This window comes from Eubalaena glacialis, chromosome 19, assembly GCF_028564815.1.
Source record: "Eubalaena glacialis isolate mEubGla1 chromosome 19, mEubGla1.1.hap2.+ XY, whole genome shotgun sequence".
Taxonomy (NCBI): domain Eukaryota; kingdom Metazoa; phylum Chordata; class Mammalia; order Artiodactyla; family Balaenidae; genus Eubalaena; species Eubalaena glacialis.
The window spans coordinates 45,740,763-45,758,278 of record NC_083734.1 but is presented as its reverse complement, the minus strand read 5'-3'; the positions used below and the strand labels follow the sequence as shown (position 1 = coordinate 45,758,278).

Below are 17,516 nucleotides of genomic sequence, written 5' to 3'. Positions count from 1 at the left end.
TCAAATACCCAGGAATAAACATAACAAAAGATGTGCAAAATACTAATGAAAACTAGGAACCAGTCTGAGAAATGAAAGACCTAAATAGCAATACCATGTTAACCATCAGGAGACTCAATATTGTTAATATGTTAATTATTCTCTTAATCTTTAATAAATTGAATGAAATATCAATCAAAATCCTCGAAGGCTTTTTTTGTAGAAATTGACAAACTGATTCTAAAATTTATATGGAAATGCAAAGGAACTAGATTAGCCAAGGCAATCTTGAAGTGCACAGTTTAAAGACTTACAGTATCAGATAGCAGAACTTATTATAAAGAGATAGACAGACAGATGATAGATAGATAGACAGATAGACAGGTAGAGAGATAAATCTACAGTAAGAGATTATTAGCACAAGGATAGGCAAATAGACATTGGTACAGAATATAGTCCAGAAATAGACCTCCACATATATCATCACCTAATATACAACAAAGGCACACCTGCAATTCAGTGGGGAAATGATGGTGCTTTTAATAAATGGTGCTAGCACAACAGACTATCCATGTAGAAAAAATGGAATCTTGGCTCCTATCTCTAACATATCCAAAAACTTATTTGAGATGGATCATAGATATAAGCGTGGAAGAGAAACACAAAAGCTTCTGAAAAAAATCGTAGAAGGATATTTATATGGCTTTGGGGAAGGCAAACATTTCTTAATCAAGGCGCAATAAACACTAAAGATAAAGTAAAAGATTGATATGTTTGACTTCATTAAAATTAAAAACCTCTGTTCATCAAAAGACACCATAAAGCTGAAAAAGCAAACCACAGAATATGTAAACAATTCCTACTAATTAATTTTAAAAATCAAGCAATCCAATTTTTAAAAAATAGACAAAACACTTGAGTACACTTTACAAAAGAGGATATTCAAATATCCAACAAATACATATGAAAAAGTGCTCAAATCACTAGGCATCAGGGAAATGCAGATTACAACCACCATGAAATACCAATGCACATCTACAAGTATGGCTAAAATGTCTAAAACTCGAAACTTATAATGGGAGTATGAGTTGCTACAGTCACTCTAGAAAACTACTTGACAGCTTCCATGAAAGTTAAGCATAGCTTACCCTATGATCTAGCAACTGCACTCCTAGTTACATGACAAATACGAATGTGTATTTCCAGTAAAACAAAAAAATGTATAGCCAAGAACTGGAAAAAAAAAAAACAACAAATGTCCATCAATAGTAGAATGGATAAATTGTATAATACTCATGCAATGGAATTTTATACAACAGTGAAAATGAATGAAATTCTGCTGCATAAAATAATATGGGTGAATCTCACAAACATAATGTTAAGTGAAAGAAACCAGGTTCAAAAGAATATGGATCAACCCTCGTACACTGTTGGTGGGAATGTAAATTGGTGCAACCACTGTGGAAAACAGCATGGAGGTTTCTCAAAAACTAAAAATAGAACTACTATATGACCCAGCAATTTCACTCCTGGGCATATATCCAAAAAATACAAAAACACTAATTCGAAAAGATACATGCACCCCAATGTTCATAGTAGCATTATTTACAGTTGTCAAGATATGGAAGCAACCTAAGTGCCCATCAACAGATGAATAGATAAAGCAGCTGTGGAATATATGTACAGTGGATTACTACTCAGCCATAAAAAAGAATGAAATTTTGCCATTTGCAGCAACATGGATGGACTTGGAAGGTATTATGCTAAGTGAAATAAGTCAGATAGAGAAAGACAAATACTGTATGATAACATTTATATGTGGAATCTAAAAAATAAAACAAACTAGTGAATATAAAAAAAAGAAAGGAATTCCTTGGCTGTCTAGTGGTTAAGACTCGGTGTTTTCACTGCCGTGGGCCTGGGTTCAATCCCTGATCAGGGAACTAAGATCCCACATGTGGTGCGGACAAAAACAAAAAAAAAAGGAAGCAGACTCACAGATATAGAGAACAAACTAGTGGTTATCAGTGGGGAGAGGGAAGGGGGAAGGGACAACATAGGGGTAGTGGATTAGAGGTACAAACTATTATGTATGAAATAAGCTACAAGGGGGCTTCCCTGGTTGCACAGTGGTTAAGAATCCATCTGCCAATGCAGGGGACAAGGGTTCGAGCCCTGGTCCAGGAAGATCCCACATGCCACGAAGCAACTAAGCCCGTGCACCACAACTATGGAGCCTGCGCTCTAGAGCCCGCGAGCCACAACTACTGAAGCCCACACACCACAACTACTGAAGCCCATGCGCCTAGAGCCCGTACTCTGCAACAAGAGAAGCCACCGCAGTGAGAAGCCCACACACGGCAAAAAAGAGTAGCCCCTGCTTGTGGCAACTAGAGAAAGCCCGTGCACAGCAACAAAGACCCAACACAGCCAAAAATAAATAAATAAATAAATTTATTTATTAAAAAAAATAGCGGAATATAGCCAATATTTTATAATAACTATAAATGGAATATAACCTTTAAAATTGTGAATCACTGTATTGTATATCTGTAACTTATATAATATTGTACAGCAACTATACTTCAATTTAAATTTTTTTAAAAAAGAATATGGACCATACAATTCCATTAATATGAAGTTTAATAATGGGGGGGATAAAAGAACAGATAAAAAAATCCATGATGATAGAAATCAGAAGCATGGTTACCTGTGGAAAGGGGTGGAGGGACATTGACTAGGCGGGCTTCTGAGGATTGGAAATGTTCTATATCTTGATCTGGGAGTGGTTATACCATATGCCTATGGAAAAATTCATCAAGCTGTAAGACATGTGCACTTTGCTGTATGCATGTTATACCTCCATTAAAAAGTTTTAAAAAGATAAGGAGGATGTTATTAATTACTATATGATTAAATTTGCAAATTTGGAAGAAGTGAGAAAATTCTTTAAAAAGTACAACTTACCTAAACTGAAACAAGAACAAATTTAAAAATCTGTCTGGCTCCATATCTTTTAAGGACATTGAACCAATAATCGAAAGTCTAGTCACAAAGAAAACCCCAGGCCCAGATGGCTTCACCAGTAACTTCTTCCAAATATTTAAAGGAGAGATATAAAACTTTTACAAGAAACTCTTCCAAATTAAGAAAGACAAGAAGCACTTCTCAATTCATTGTATGAGGCCATTATTTCCTTGATATTGAAACATGTTAAGAATATTACAGGCAGAAGGGGAGAGGCAGCAGGTCAAGGAGGGCCTCTAGAGTGTGGGGCTCCAGAGTTTGGAGCCGTGTGGCTGACAGGGTCTTGGTGCTCCAGCCGGGTGTCAGGCCTGTGCCTCTGAGGTGGGAGAGCCGAGTTCAGGACATTGGTCCACCAGAGACCTCCCGGCTCCACGTACTACCAAACGGCAAAAGCTCTCCCAGAGATCTCCATCTCAAAGCTAAGACCCAGCTCCATTCAATGACCAGCAAGCTACAGTGCTGGACACCCTATGCCAAACAACTAGCAAGACAGGAACACAACCCCACCCATTAGCAGAGAGGCTGCCTAAAATCATAATAAGGTCACAGACACCCCAAAACATACCACCGGAAGTGGTCCTGCCCACCAGAAAGACAAGATCCGGCCTCATCCACCAGAACACAGGCACCAGTCCCCTCCACCAGGAAGCCTACAAAACCCAGTGAACCAACCTTAGCCACTGGGGGCAGACACCAAAAACAATGGGAAATACAGACCTGCAACCTGTGAAAAGGAGACCCCAAACACAGTAAATTAAGCAAAATGAGAAGACAGAGAAACACACAGCAGATGAAGGAGCAAGGTAAAAACCCACCAGACCAAACAAATGAAGAGGAAATAGGCAGTCTACCTGAAAAAGAATTCAGAGTAATGATAGTAAAGATGATCCAAAATCTTGGAAATAGAATGGAGAAAATACAAGAAACGTTTAACAAGGACCTAGAAGAACTAAAGAGCAAACAAACAATGATGAACAACACAATAAATGAAATTAAAAATTCTCTAGAAGGAATCAATAGCAGAATAACTGAGGCAGAAGAACGGATAAGTGACCTGGAAGATAAAATAGTGGAAATAACTACCACAGAGCAGAATAAAGAAAAAAGAATGAAAAGAATTGAGGTCAGTCTCAGAGACCTCTGGGACAACACTAAACGCACCAACATTCGAATTATAGGGGTCCCAGAAGAAAAGAAAAAGAAAAGAACTGAGAAAATATTTGAAGAGATTATAGTTGAAAACTTCCCTAACATGGCAAAGGAAATAGCCACCCAAGTCCAGGAAGTGCAGAGAGTCCCATACAGGATAAATCCAAGGAGAAACACACCAAGACACATATTAATCAAACTATCAAAAATTAAATACAAAGAAAAAATATTAAAAGCAGCAAGGGAAAAGCAACAAATAACATACAAGGGAATCCCCATGAGGTTAACAGCTGATCTTTCAGCAGAAACTCTGCAAGCCAGAAGGGAGTGGCAGGACATATTTAAAGTGATGAAAGGGAAAAACCAACAACCAAGATTACTCTACCCAGCAAGAATCTCATTCAGATTCGACAGAGCAATTAAAACCTTTACAGACAAGCAAAAGCTAAGAGAATTCAGCACCACCAAACCAGCTTTACAGCAAATGCTAAAGGAACGTCTCTAGGCAGGATACACAAGAGAAGGAAAAGACCTACAATAGCAAACCCAAACAATTAAGAAAATGGTAATAGGAATATACATATCGATAACTACCTTAAATGTAAATGGATTAAATGCTCCAACCAAAAGACATAGACTGGCTGAATGGATACAAAAACAAGACCCGTATATATGCTGGCTACAAGAGACCGTCTTCAGACCTAGGGACACATTCAGACTGAAAGTGAGGGGATGGAAAAAGATATTGCATGCAAATGGAAATCAAAAGAAAGCTGGAGTAACAATTCTCATTTCAGACAAAATAGACTTTAAAATAAAGACTATTACAAGAGACAAAGAAGGACACTACATAATGAACAAGGGATCAATCTAAGAAGAAGATATAACAATTGTAAACATTTATGCACCCAACATAGGAGCACCTCAATACATAAGGCAAATGCTAACAGCCATAAAAGGGGAAATTGACAGTAACACAATCATATTAGGGGACTTTAACACCCCACTTTCACCAATGGACAGATCATCCAAAATGAAAATAAATAAGGAAGCACAAGCTTTAAATGATACATTAAACGAGATGGACTTAATTGATATTTATAGGACATTCCATCCAAAAACAACAGAATACAGTTTCTTCTCAAGTGCTCATGGAACATTTTCCAGGATAGATCATATCCTGGGTCACAAATCAAGCCTTGGTAAATTTAAGAAAATTGATATCGTATCAAATATCTTTTCCGACCACAACACTATGAGACTAGATATCAATTACAGGAAAAAATCTGTAAAAAATACAAACACATGGAGGCTAAACAATACACTACTAAATAACCAAGGAATCACTGAAGAAATCAAAGAGGAAATCAAAAAATACCTAGAAACAAATGACAATGAAAACACGACGACCCAAAACCTATGGGATGCAGCAAAAGCAGTTCTAAGAGGGAAGTTTATAGCAATACAATCCTGCCTCAAGAAAGAAGAAACATCTCAAATAAACAACCTAACCTTACACCTAAAGCAATTAGAGAAAGAAGAACAACAAAACCCCAAAGTTAGCAGAAGGAAAGAAATCATAAAGATCAGATCAGAAATAAATGAAAAAGAAATGAAGGAAACAATAGCAAAGATCAATAAAACTAAAAGCTGGTTCTTTGAGAAGATAAACAAAATTGTTAAATATTTAGCCAGACTCATCAAGAAAAAAGGGAGAAGACTCAAATCAATAGAATTAGAAATGAAAAAGGAGAAGTAACAACTGACACTGCAGAAATACAAAGGATCATGAGAGATTACTAAAAGCAACTATATGCCATTAAAATGGACAACCTGGAAGAAATGGACAAATTCTTAGAAAAGCACAACCTTCCAAGACTGAACCACGAAGAAATAGAAAATATAAACAGACCAATCACAAGCACTGAAATTGAGACTGTGATTAAAAATCTTCCAACAAACAAAAGCCCAGGACCAGATGGCTTCACAGGTGAATTATATCAAACATTTAGAGAAGAACTTACACCTATCCTTCTCAAACTCTTCCAAAATAAAGCAGAGGGAGGAACACTCCCAAACTCATTCTACAAGGCCAGCATCACCCTGATACCAAAACCAAAGATGTCACAAAGAAAGAAGACTACAGGCCAATATCACTAATGGACAAAGATGCAAAAATCCTCAACAAAATACTAGCAAACAGAATCCAACAGCATATTAAAAAGATCATACACCATGATCAAGTGGGGTTTATCTCAGGAATGCAAGGATTCTTCAATATATGCAAATCGATCAATGTGATAAACCATATTAACAAACTGAAGGAGAAAAACCATATGATCATCTCAATAGATGTAGAGAAAGCTTTTGACAAAATTCAACACCCATTTATGATAAAAACCCTCCAGAAAGTAGGCACAGAGGGAACTTACCTCAACATAATAAAGGCCATATATGACAAACCCATAGCCAACATCGTTCTCAATGGTGAAAAACTGAAACCATTTCCTCTAAGATCAGGAACAAGACAAGGTTGTCTACTCTCACCAATATTATTCAACATAGTTTTGGAAGTTTTAGCCACAGCAATCAGAGGAGAAAAAGAAATAAAAGGAATCCAAATTGGGAAAGAAGAAGTAAAGCTGTCACTGTTTGCAGATGACATGATACTATACATAGGGAATCCTAAAGATGCTACCAGAAAACTACTAGAGCTAATTGATTAATTTGGTAAAGTAGCAGGATATAAAATTAATGCACAGAAATCTCTTGCATTCCTATACACTAATGATGAAAAATCTGAAAGAGAAATTAAGGAAACACTCCCATTTACCACTGCAACAAAAAGAATAAAATACGTAGGGATAAACCTACCTAAGGAGACAAAAGACCTGTATGCAGAAAACTACAAGACACTGATGAAAGAAATTAAAGATGATACAAACAGATGGAGAGATATACCATGTTCTTGGATTGGAAGAATCAACATTGTGAAATTGACTATACTTCCCAAAGCAATTTACAGATTCAATGCAATCCCTATCAAACTACCAATGGCATTTTTCACAGAACTAGAACAAAAAATTTCACAATTTGTATGGAAACACAAAAGACCCCGAATAGCCAAAGCAATCTTGAGAAAGAAAAACGGCACTGGAGGAATCAGGCTCCCGGACTTCAGACTATACTACAAAGCTACAGTAATCAAGACAGTATGGTACTGGCACAAAAACAGAAATATAGATCAATGGAACAGGATAGAAAGCCCAGAGATAAACCCATGCACATATAGTCACCTTATTTTTGATAAAGGAGGCAAGAATATACAATGGAGAAAAGACAGCCTTTTAAATAAATGCTGCAGGGAAAACTGGACAGCTACATGTAAAAGAATGAAATTAGAACACTCCCTAACACCATACACAAAAATAAACTCAAAATGGATTAAAGACCTAAATATAAGGCCAGACACTATCAAACTCTTAGAGGAAAACATAGGCAGAACACTCTATGACATAAATCACAGCAAGATCCTTTTTGACCCACCTCCTAGAGAAATGGAAATAAAAACAAAAGTAAACAAATGGGACTTAATGAAACTTAAAAGCTTCTGCACAGCAAAGGAAACCATAAACAAGACAAAAAGACAACCCTCAGAATGGGAGAATGTATTTGCAAATGAAGCAACTGACAAAGGATTAATCTCCACAATATACAAGCAGCTCATGCAGCTCAATATCAAAAAAACAAATAACTGAATCCAAAAATGGGCAGAAGACCTAAATAGACATTTCTCCAAAGAAGATATACAGATTGCCAACAAACACATGAAAGGATTCTCAACGTCACTGATCATTAGAGAAATGCAAATCAAAGCTACAATGAGGTATCACCTCACACCAGTCAGAATGGCCATCATCAAAAAGTCTACAAACAATAACTGCTGGAGAGGGTGTGGAGAAAAGGGAACCCTCTTGCAGTGCTGGTGGGAATGTAAATTGATACAGCCACTATGGAGAACAGTATGGAGGTTCCTTAAAATCTAAAAATAGAACTACCATACAACTCAGCAATCCCACTACTGGGCATATACCCTGAGAAAACCATAATTCAAAAAGAGTCATGTACCACAACGTTCATTGCAGCTCTATTTACAATAGCTAGGACGTGGAAGCAACCTAAGTGTCCATCAACAGATGAGTGGATAAAGAAGATGTGGCACATATATACAATGGAATATTACGCAACCATAAAAGAAACGAAATTGAATCATTTGTAGTGAGGTGGATGGACCTAGAGTCTGTCATACAGAGTGAAGTAAGTCAGAAAGAGAAAAACAAATACTGTATGCTAACACATATATATGGAATCTAAAAAAAAAAAAATAAAGGAATAAAGACGCAGATATAGAGAATGCACTTGAGGACATGGGGAGGGGGAAAGATAAGCTGGGACGAAGTGAGAGAGTGTCATGGACATATATACACTACCAAATGTAAAACTGATAGCTAGTGAGAAGCAGCCACACAGCACAGGGAGATCAGCTCGGTGCTTTATGACCACCTAGAGGGGTGGGATAGGGAGGGTGGGAGGGAGACGCAAGAGGGAGGAGATATGGGGATATATATATATGTATAGCTGATTCACTTTGTTATAAAGCAAAAACTAACACACCATTGTAAAGAAATCATACTCCAATAAAGATGGTAAAAAAAAAATAAGGATATTACAAAGAAAAGAAAATTACAAGTCAGTCTCTCTCTTGAATAGAAATGGAAAAAAATTTAAATGAAATATTAGCATATCCTATACAATAATATATAAAAGTAATAATACAGGGACTTCCCTGGTGGTCCAGTGGTTAAGAATCCACCTTCCAATGCAGGGGATGAGGGTTCGATACCTGGTCAGGGAGCTAAGATCCCACATGCCGCAGGGCAACTAAGTCCACGCGCTCTAGAGCCTGCATGCCACAACTAGAGAACCCATGTGCCGCAACTAGAGAGAAGTCTGCGTGCCGCAACGAAGAGCCCCGTGGAGGCCATCATGGAGGTTCCTTAAAAAAACTCAAAATAGAGTTACCATATGATCTGGCAATCTCACTCCTGGGCATATATCCAGAGAAGATGAAAACTCTAATTCAAACAGATACACTGGGACTTCCCTGGTGGTCCAGTGGGTAAGACTCCACTCTCCCAGTGCAGGGGGCCCAGGTTCCATCCCTGGTTGGGAAACTAGATCCCGCATGCATGCCGCAACTAAGAGTCCACATGCCGCAACTAAAAGATCCTACATGCCACAACTAAAGATCCTGCATGCCGCAGCTAAGACCCAGTGCAACCTAAATAAACAAATTAAAAAAAAAAAGATACACCAATGTTCATGGCAGCACTATTTACAACAGCCAAGACATGGAAGCAACCTAAATGTCCATCAACAGATGAATGGATAAAAAAGATGTGGTATGGGACTTCCCTGGTGGTCCAGTGGTTAAGACTCCACACTCCCAACGGAGGGGGCACAGGTTCGATCCCTGGATGGGGAACTAAGATCCCACATGCCACACAGCATGCCCAAAAAAACCCCCAAAAAACAAAACAAAACAAAACAAAACAAAAAAAGATGTGGTATATGTACATATACAGTGGAATATTACCCAGCCATAAAAAAGAATGAAATATTGCCATTTGTAGCAAAATGGATGGACCTAGAGATTATCATACTAAGTGAAGTAAGTCAGACAGAGAAATAAATATTGTATGATATTTATATGTGGAATCTGAAAAAAATAATACAAATCATCTTATTTAAAAAACAGAAACAGACTCACAGACATAGAAAACAAACTTATGGTTACCAAAATGGAAAAGGGAGGGGGAGGGATAAATTAGAAGTATAGGATTAATAGATACACACCACTATATATAAAATAAACAATAAGGATTTACTGTATAGCACATGGAACTATATTCAATATCTTATAATAACCTATAATAGAAAAGAATCTGAAGCTGAACACCTGAAACTAACACAATATTGTAAATCAACTATAGTTAAATAAAAAAATTTTTTTAAGTAAGAAAAAAAAAATCTATGTCCTCTTGTGGAAATGACCCTATTATCATTATAAAATGGCCCTGTTTATCCTTTGTGATAATCTTTGCTCTGAAATCTATTTTGTCTGATATTAATATAGCCCTTTTGATTAGTGTTAACATGATATATCCTATATTAATATAGCCACTCCAGCATTCTTTTGATTAGTGTTAGCATGGTATAGCTTTTTACTTTTTACCTACTTGTTTTTATTTTTAGGTGGGCTTCCTAAAGACAGCATGTAGTTGGCTCTTTCTTTTTTATCTGCCTTTTAATTAGATTGTCTAGACCATGTATATTGACTGCAATTATTGATATGGTTGAGTTTAAATGTACCATCTTGGGTGCACAACTGTATAAATTCACTAAAACTCAGGTAGATCACCAGGTTCTGCCTGAGTTACCCCTACTTGTGCTGTGGCCTAGAAACTCACTCCAGGTAGTAGGCTGGGACAACTGTAGAGCTTATAGCTTTGCTTCTCTTCTCTCAGGGATCAATGTCCTGTGCTACCTGATTTCTAATGTCTGAACCTCATGTTTCATATATTTTGTCTGACTTTTTAGTTGTTTCAGATGGGAGAGTAAATCCATTCCCTGTTACTCCATCTTGGACTAAAGCAGAAGTTCAGAACTCTCTCTCTCTTTCTTTCTTTCTTTTCTCTCTTTCTTTCTCTCTCTCTCTCTCTCTCTCTCTCTCTTTCTTTCTTTCTTTCATTCGTTGTGCCAGGTCTTAGTTGCAGAAGGCAGGCTCCTTAGTTGCAGCATGCATGTGGGATCTAGCTCCCTGACCAGGGATCGAACCCAGGCCCCTTGCATTGGGAGCGCAGAGTCTTAACCACTGAACCACCAGGGAAGTCCCAACTTACTTATTTCTTTGTTTGTTTGGGGTTTTTTTGGCTGCATTGGGTCTTCGTTGCTGCGTGCGGGCTTTTCTCCAGTTGCGGCCAGCGGGGGCTACTCTTCATTGCAGTAGCGGGCTTCTCATCGGGGTAGCTTCTCTTGTTGTAGAGCACAGGCTCTGGGCACACGGGCTCAATAGTTGTGGCTCGCGGGCTCAAGAGCACAGGCTCCATAGTTGTGGCCCACAGGCTTAGTTGCCCCATGGCATGTGGGATCTTCCCAGACCAGGGATCAAATCCACATTGGCAGGCGGATTCTTAACCACTGCGCCACCAGGGAAGTCCCTAGGTAGTGGTTTTAAAATATGCCCACAAACTCTTTGATATGCCTCCCTTCAAGAGATGGAACTTAATTCTCCTCCCCTTGAAAGTGTGGGCTGGACTTAGTGACTCCTATCTAATGAATAGAACATGGCAGAAGTAACAGTGCGAGACTTTCAAGACAAAATCAGAAAAGGGACTACGGCTTTCTCTTGCTATCTCTTAGATCACTCATTCTGGGAAAGTCAGCTGCCATGTTATGAGGACACTCAAGCAGCTCTCTGATGTCCACGTGGCAAGGAATGCAGGCTTCCTGCCAACCATCAGCACTAACTTAACAGGCATGTGAGTGAGTCCCCTTGGAAGTAGATCCTCCAGCCCAAGCAAGCCTTTTAAATGACTGCATCCTCACTGACATCTTGACTGCAACCTCATGAGAGACCCTGAGCCCAGCTAAATCACTTCCGGATTCCTGACCCAAAGAAGTATGTATTATGTGAGATAGTAAATGCTTATCACTTTAAGCCACTAAATTTGGGGAATAATGTGTTCCATAGCAAGAGATAACTAAAACAGGGGGTGAAGGAGAGAGGAATCAAAGACATTCTGAGTTTTGGGGCTTGAGCACCTGGATAGATGACAGTACCATTTTACTAAGTGGGGATGCCTGGGAGAGGAAAGGGATTAGAAATCACAATGTTGATTTTAAGATGCCGTTTAGACATCAAGTGGAGATATCGGGTAGGTGTGGATTATAAGTCTCCAGGCTGGAGAAATAACTGAGAGTCCCTGGAGGGGAGCCAGTGGTTAAAGCCATGGACACCCAGGAAGAAAAGGTGAGGGGTCCTGGGACCAAGCCCTGGGAGTCTCCAAACTTTAGAGGTAGACAGAGGAGAAGGAATCAAACTAAGAAGGAGTGGTCAGCAAGATGGGAGGAAATCCAGAAGACAGTGGCAACTCAAAGCCAAGAGCAGAGAGAATTTCAAGAAGGAAAAAAGAGATCAGCTAAGGGATGAGCAGCAAAGCAAGAAGTTCAGAAAAGCGGCTCCTCCTGTGACAGCTGCTTCAAAGAAACGAGGCTTAATAGTAAGCACAGCAGTTACCATTGCTTGAGTGCCTACCAGATGCCTGGCACTTTAACAGATTTTCTTATTGAATCATCGCAGTAGCTCCATCATTACTTCCATTTCACAGATGAGGGAACTGAGGGGCAGAGAGATTAAATAACTCGCTCAAGATGATACAGTTTGTGGAGTAGCAGAGGCCGAGTTGAAACTCAAGCATGTGGGACACCAAAGGCCAGAATCTTGACCACAAAAATGTGCAAAATGTAAGGGGTCTGCTATTTTGTTTTTGTTTTTGTTTTTTGCATCTCACCATGAATGGGTCTCTTAGGTTTTTTGTGCCAGGCCCTGGGGAAGCAAATGTGGGCCCAACAGGTGGATGTTCCCCAGAAAGTGAGCAAAGAAACAGTGAAGGGACAGAGGTGGGAAAGGCAGGACCAGGCGGGAGATCTGTGCCTTTTGACTTTAAAGGAGCAGCATGCAAATTATATTCAAAGCAATATGCAAGTGATATGTAAATTGCATTGCAAATGAGCATCTGTTCTTTTTGAGTCAACAGCTCAGGCACTTTTGAGTGAGCCCTCCCCAGCTTTCTCCCAGGGTTGCCCAGGGTCAAGATCCCTTGCAGGATCTATTAACTAAACTGAAGAAGTAGCACGTGCCTCCCCCAAGGCAAACTGGGCTCTGGACTGAAAGAAGAGGGCTGCCTACCATGTCCAGGTAAGTCATTTATTCACGCATTCACCTAACAAATACTTGTAAAGCACCTACTCTGCATAAAGTCCAGAGGCAGATGCAGTAGACGAGTAGAAGACTCATTATTTCCAGCTTCTGGGAACACATTCTGGTGGGGGGAATAAATAGATACAGTAAAGACTCTGGTATCATCTAGAGTCTAGACCAAGGTTTTTCACCCTCAGCACAATTGATGTATTGTACTGGGCAATTTTTTTTTAAGTGATTTTTATTTTTTATTTATATTTTAAAAAATTTTTTAAAAAGTTTGGCCATGCCGCGTGGCATGGGGGAATCTCAGTTCCCTGACCAGGAATCGAACCCATCCCCCCTGCAGTGGAAGCGCCGAGTCCTAACCACTGGACCACCAGGGAAGTCCCTGGGCAATTCTTTAACGAGGGGGACTGTCCTGTGCATATAGGATGTTTAGCAGCATCCCTGGTCTCTCTCTATCCTTTAGATGCCAGTAGCACCCTCTCCCCAGTTGTGACAACCAAAAATGTCCCCAGACATTGCCAAATGTTCCCTGGGATTGGGGGGATCAATATCACCCCAGCTGAGAACCACTGCTATGAGGTCTTTGAATGAGCCAACATATTCAGTAAGCTCAGGGTTCATCTTCAAGGACCCACGTTGTTCCATATTTTTGTATTTTAACCATGGTGAGGGCAGAAATCTCTCATCTAATTCCTTTCCACCAAGCATAACCTTCCCTTGATGCCCCAGGTCCCCACTCTGAGCATGAGTCCAGCCCCTGGAGATTCTTGAGGAGTAATCAAGGTCACCCCCAAACTAAATGGCCCCAGCCTTGAACCCTTCGGGCTTCCATGTCTGCTTTTTAGCATCATTCTACCTCTCCTTCCCTTGTCATCAAGTTGTCACCTGTGGAACTGTCACTTACACTCCTATCTCTGCCGGCTCCCATTCCCTTTGATTGGCAGCTTCCAGGAGTTAAGAAACTAGATTTTGCAGATCAGTATTTTTCTAACTGTGCTCTGCCAGGCGCTGGGAGCCCTACAGGGCCTCTCAGAAGCCCCTAGGGGATGGGGGGAGGGATTGGAAAGGTTTCCAAGGAGCAGAGCAGGCAGGTCTCCCTGGCCCTCCACCCCTGGCTTCCACCACAGCAGCTGGACTTTTCTCAGTTTTATTTCTTTCTGCTTCTGCATGATATCCTTTGGACCAAAAGTCCCAGGGGTAAAAAGCGTTTGCAAACTGCTGACCTAGATGGGGGGTATTGTGAGAGCAGAGGGCTGCCTAACATGTAAAATGTCTATGCTTTGGTGTGCAGCTTGGTGGTGTCCATCATGGTTGTTTGGAGGTCCTTTAAGCTTCTTTTCCAGCTTCTTATTAGTGGGTGGATGGTGGGGATGCTGACAGGAGGGTATCACTTTATGTAGTGGCCAAGCCCTCTATGTATGTGGGCAGGAGAATGGACCAGAGAGGCAGACCAGGCCTCCAGGCTTCCATATCAGGTCAGGATGCCTCTTCCTGGGTCGAGGAGGCAGCACAAACCCCAGGAAATGAGGGCTCTAATCCCTTACCCGCCCCCAGGGAGCAAAACAGAGAGTAATCGCACAGAAGTGGAGGCAGAAAGAACTGAGGCAAGACACCAGGAAGAACTTTCCAGTGCAAGCCCGGGAGAGGAGCAGTTGGGAGCAGCTGTGCAGCAGCCAGCTCTGGGGCAGTGGGGTGTCCCACTTGCAGGCTGACGGATAATCGCACGCGCGCGCGCACACACACACACACACACACACACACACAAACTCCTTCCTGGCCCCTGCCCCCAACCAGGGCTGAGTCCTGCACAGATAAACCTCCAGGCCCTGAAACTTGGCAAGGGGTGTGGGAGCAGGGTCTGGGGCCATGCCCCATCCTCCCTTCTCTAAGAAGCCCTTTCTATCAGAGCCTTGCCAGACTGCGGCAGAATGTGTGGGGATCTTGTTCCCGAGGGGCTTAGGGGATGGAGCAGCCTCTCCCTCCCCTCCCCCCTACCTCCTGACCTCCAGGCCCCACTGAACCCTCAGGACACAGGCACAATCAGGCATTTCATGCCTCGCAAGGGTCAGAATGAAAGGCCTGTGTCTGTCTGCTCTCCCCTCCCCCTCTTCCATCTTCAGATTTTTCCATCTGCCCTAGAGCCAGAGCCTCATCTTTCTCCCTCCTCTCCCCCTCCTGCCCACTAAGTTCTTTACAAATATCTGGGAACAGAAGGGATTGCTGTCAATATTCTGCACTGCTTGCCGCTAACTCAGATCTCCAACGTGCCAGAGAGGGAAGGAAGATGCTGATGATTCTTCCCTGTCACTCACAGAAACCAGCCTGCTCAATGACACCCCAAGGTCACACAGCACCGGCCAGATCTGCTGTTCTCCCGCCCAGCTCCTCCCTCCCACTCTGTCCTCCTCCATGGTTTGCCCTGGGTATGGAGGAAACCAGATAAGAGGATGAGCTCCTCACCACTTCCCCATGGAGCCAAAGGGCTTCTCTCCACTGGAAAATCCCCAGACACTGATATTGACTGAGACCTGGAGGAGTCGCTGAACCTAAAAAGCAAGTTCACATCAGAGGTCAATGGCTGTGCCCCAAGAAGGGGGGCTCTCTGTGCAGGCTGGGGCTGCGGAACTCTGATGTGTTCTCCCCACCCCCACCCTGATACTGACGTCTAGACCAGCAGCCAGGAACTGGCGTCACCATTCTCCTGTCCCCCAGACACTCGTCCCACCGCCACCACCCGTGAGCAACCATTCCGGGGCCTGACATTCTGTCAGCTTCACACCAGCTCCCAGGGCCCCAGCCAGGAGCGCTTCCTGGATAAAATATTAAACATGCAAATCTGAGACAGTGCCTTAACGAGCGACAGACTGCACGACCACAGCCTGGCAAAGGAGACGCACGCCGTCCGGGGGTGGGGGGGTGAGAAGTATATATAGATATAGACTTTGGATCTATCTGTGCAACGTGTGTATAAGGCAGAGAACAGCAGGGATGGAAAACTACAGCAGCAGCCTCCAGCTCGGGTGGCCTGAGGTCGGTAGGAGGCTGGTGGGGAAGGAGGGTCAGGAGGGAGGATCCCCAAGGCCCAGCTCAGAGTGGAGGATGACAAAAGCCCTTTGTGCTTGGATTCTGTGCAGAGGGGGCCAGAGACTCAGGGCAGGGGAACGAGCATTTGGTTTTGGAGAAGGAAGTTGGTTAGAGGCAAGGTCTCAGGGAGGAAGTAAGGAAAGGTGAGAGACGGAGGAGGCAGAGGGCTGGGGGGTCACGGGGAGAACACCTCAACTCCCATGTGGCATTGGGCCTTCTTTAATATGGCACCCACACTGGCCCGGGGGGTCGTGGAGCTCATATAGCATTGGGTCAATGTGGTTCCACCTTGATCCAGATTGACATGAACTTGACAGTGGTGCTGCCCAGACTTTAATGTGCACATGCATCAAAGGCCTTGTTAAGGGCTTCCCTGGTGGCGCAGTGGTTGAGAGTCTGCCTGCCAATGCAGGGGACGCGGGTTCGAGCCCTGGTCTGGGAGGATCCCACATGCCGCGGAGCAACTGGGCCCGTGAGCCACAACTACTGAGCCTGCGCGTCTGGAGCCTGTGCTCCGCAACGAGAGGCCGCGATAGTGAGAGGCCCGCGCACCGCGATGAAGACTGGCCCCAGCTTGCCAAAACTAGAGAAAGCCTTCGCACAGAAACGAAGACCCAACACAGCCAAAAATAAATAAATAAAATATTTTTTTAAAAAAATGAATATGGTAAAAATGATAGTTGGTATCATTTAAAAAAAAAAAAAAGGTCTTGTTAACAATGCAGGTTCTGATTCAGAAGGTCTGGGTGGGGCCTGAGATTTTGCATTTCCAACAAATCTCGGTGATGCCAGTGCTATTTATCCACTGACCCCAAATGAGCAGCCATGCTCTACAAGGAATTAGAACATGGAGCTCACTTTGGCTCAGATGAACAAAGAACCCACAGGAGTCCTGAGGGGCCCAGGGTGCTGATGAAGAGGGTGTCTATCCATGGTGTCCAGCGGATCAAGGAATTAGAACCATATGACACCTGCCTGGGCCCAAGCTGACATGGAACTCCCAGCCCAGAATGTCAGGGAGCCCACAGCAGCCCACACTAAGGCGTCCACAGGGCCTGGAGTTGACATGGAGCCCAGGAGGTCTTAAACTAACTAATATAGGGCCCGCAATGCTCCAGAGTATCATGGAGCCCACGAGGAATTAGACTGAAGTGGGGCCTGCTTTGGCCCAGAGTGAGAGGGAATCCACAGTAGCCACAGGGGTCTGCATTGACTTGGAACCATA

At 42.3% G+C, this 17,516-nt stretch overlaps 1 pseudogene; it reads left to right on the top strand.

The window, feature by feature from the left end:
• The window catches only part of LOC133080853 (uncharacterized), a 33,676-nt pseudogene extending 18,750 nt beyond the window's left edge, over positions 1 to 14,926 (top strand).
• The last annotated feature ends 2,590 nt before the right edge of the window (positions 14,927 to 17,516 follow it).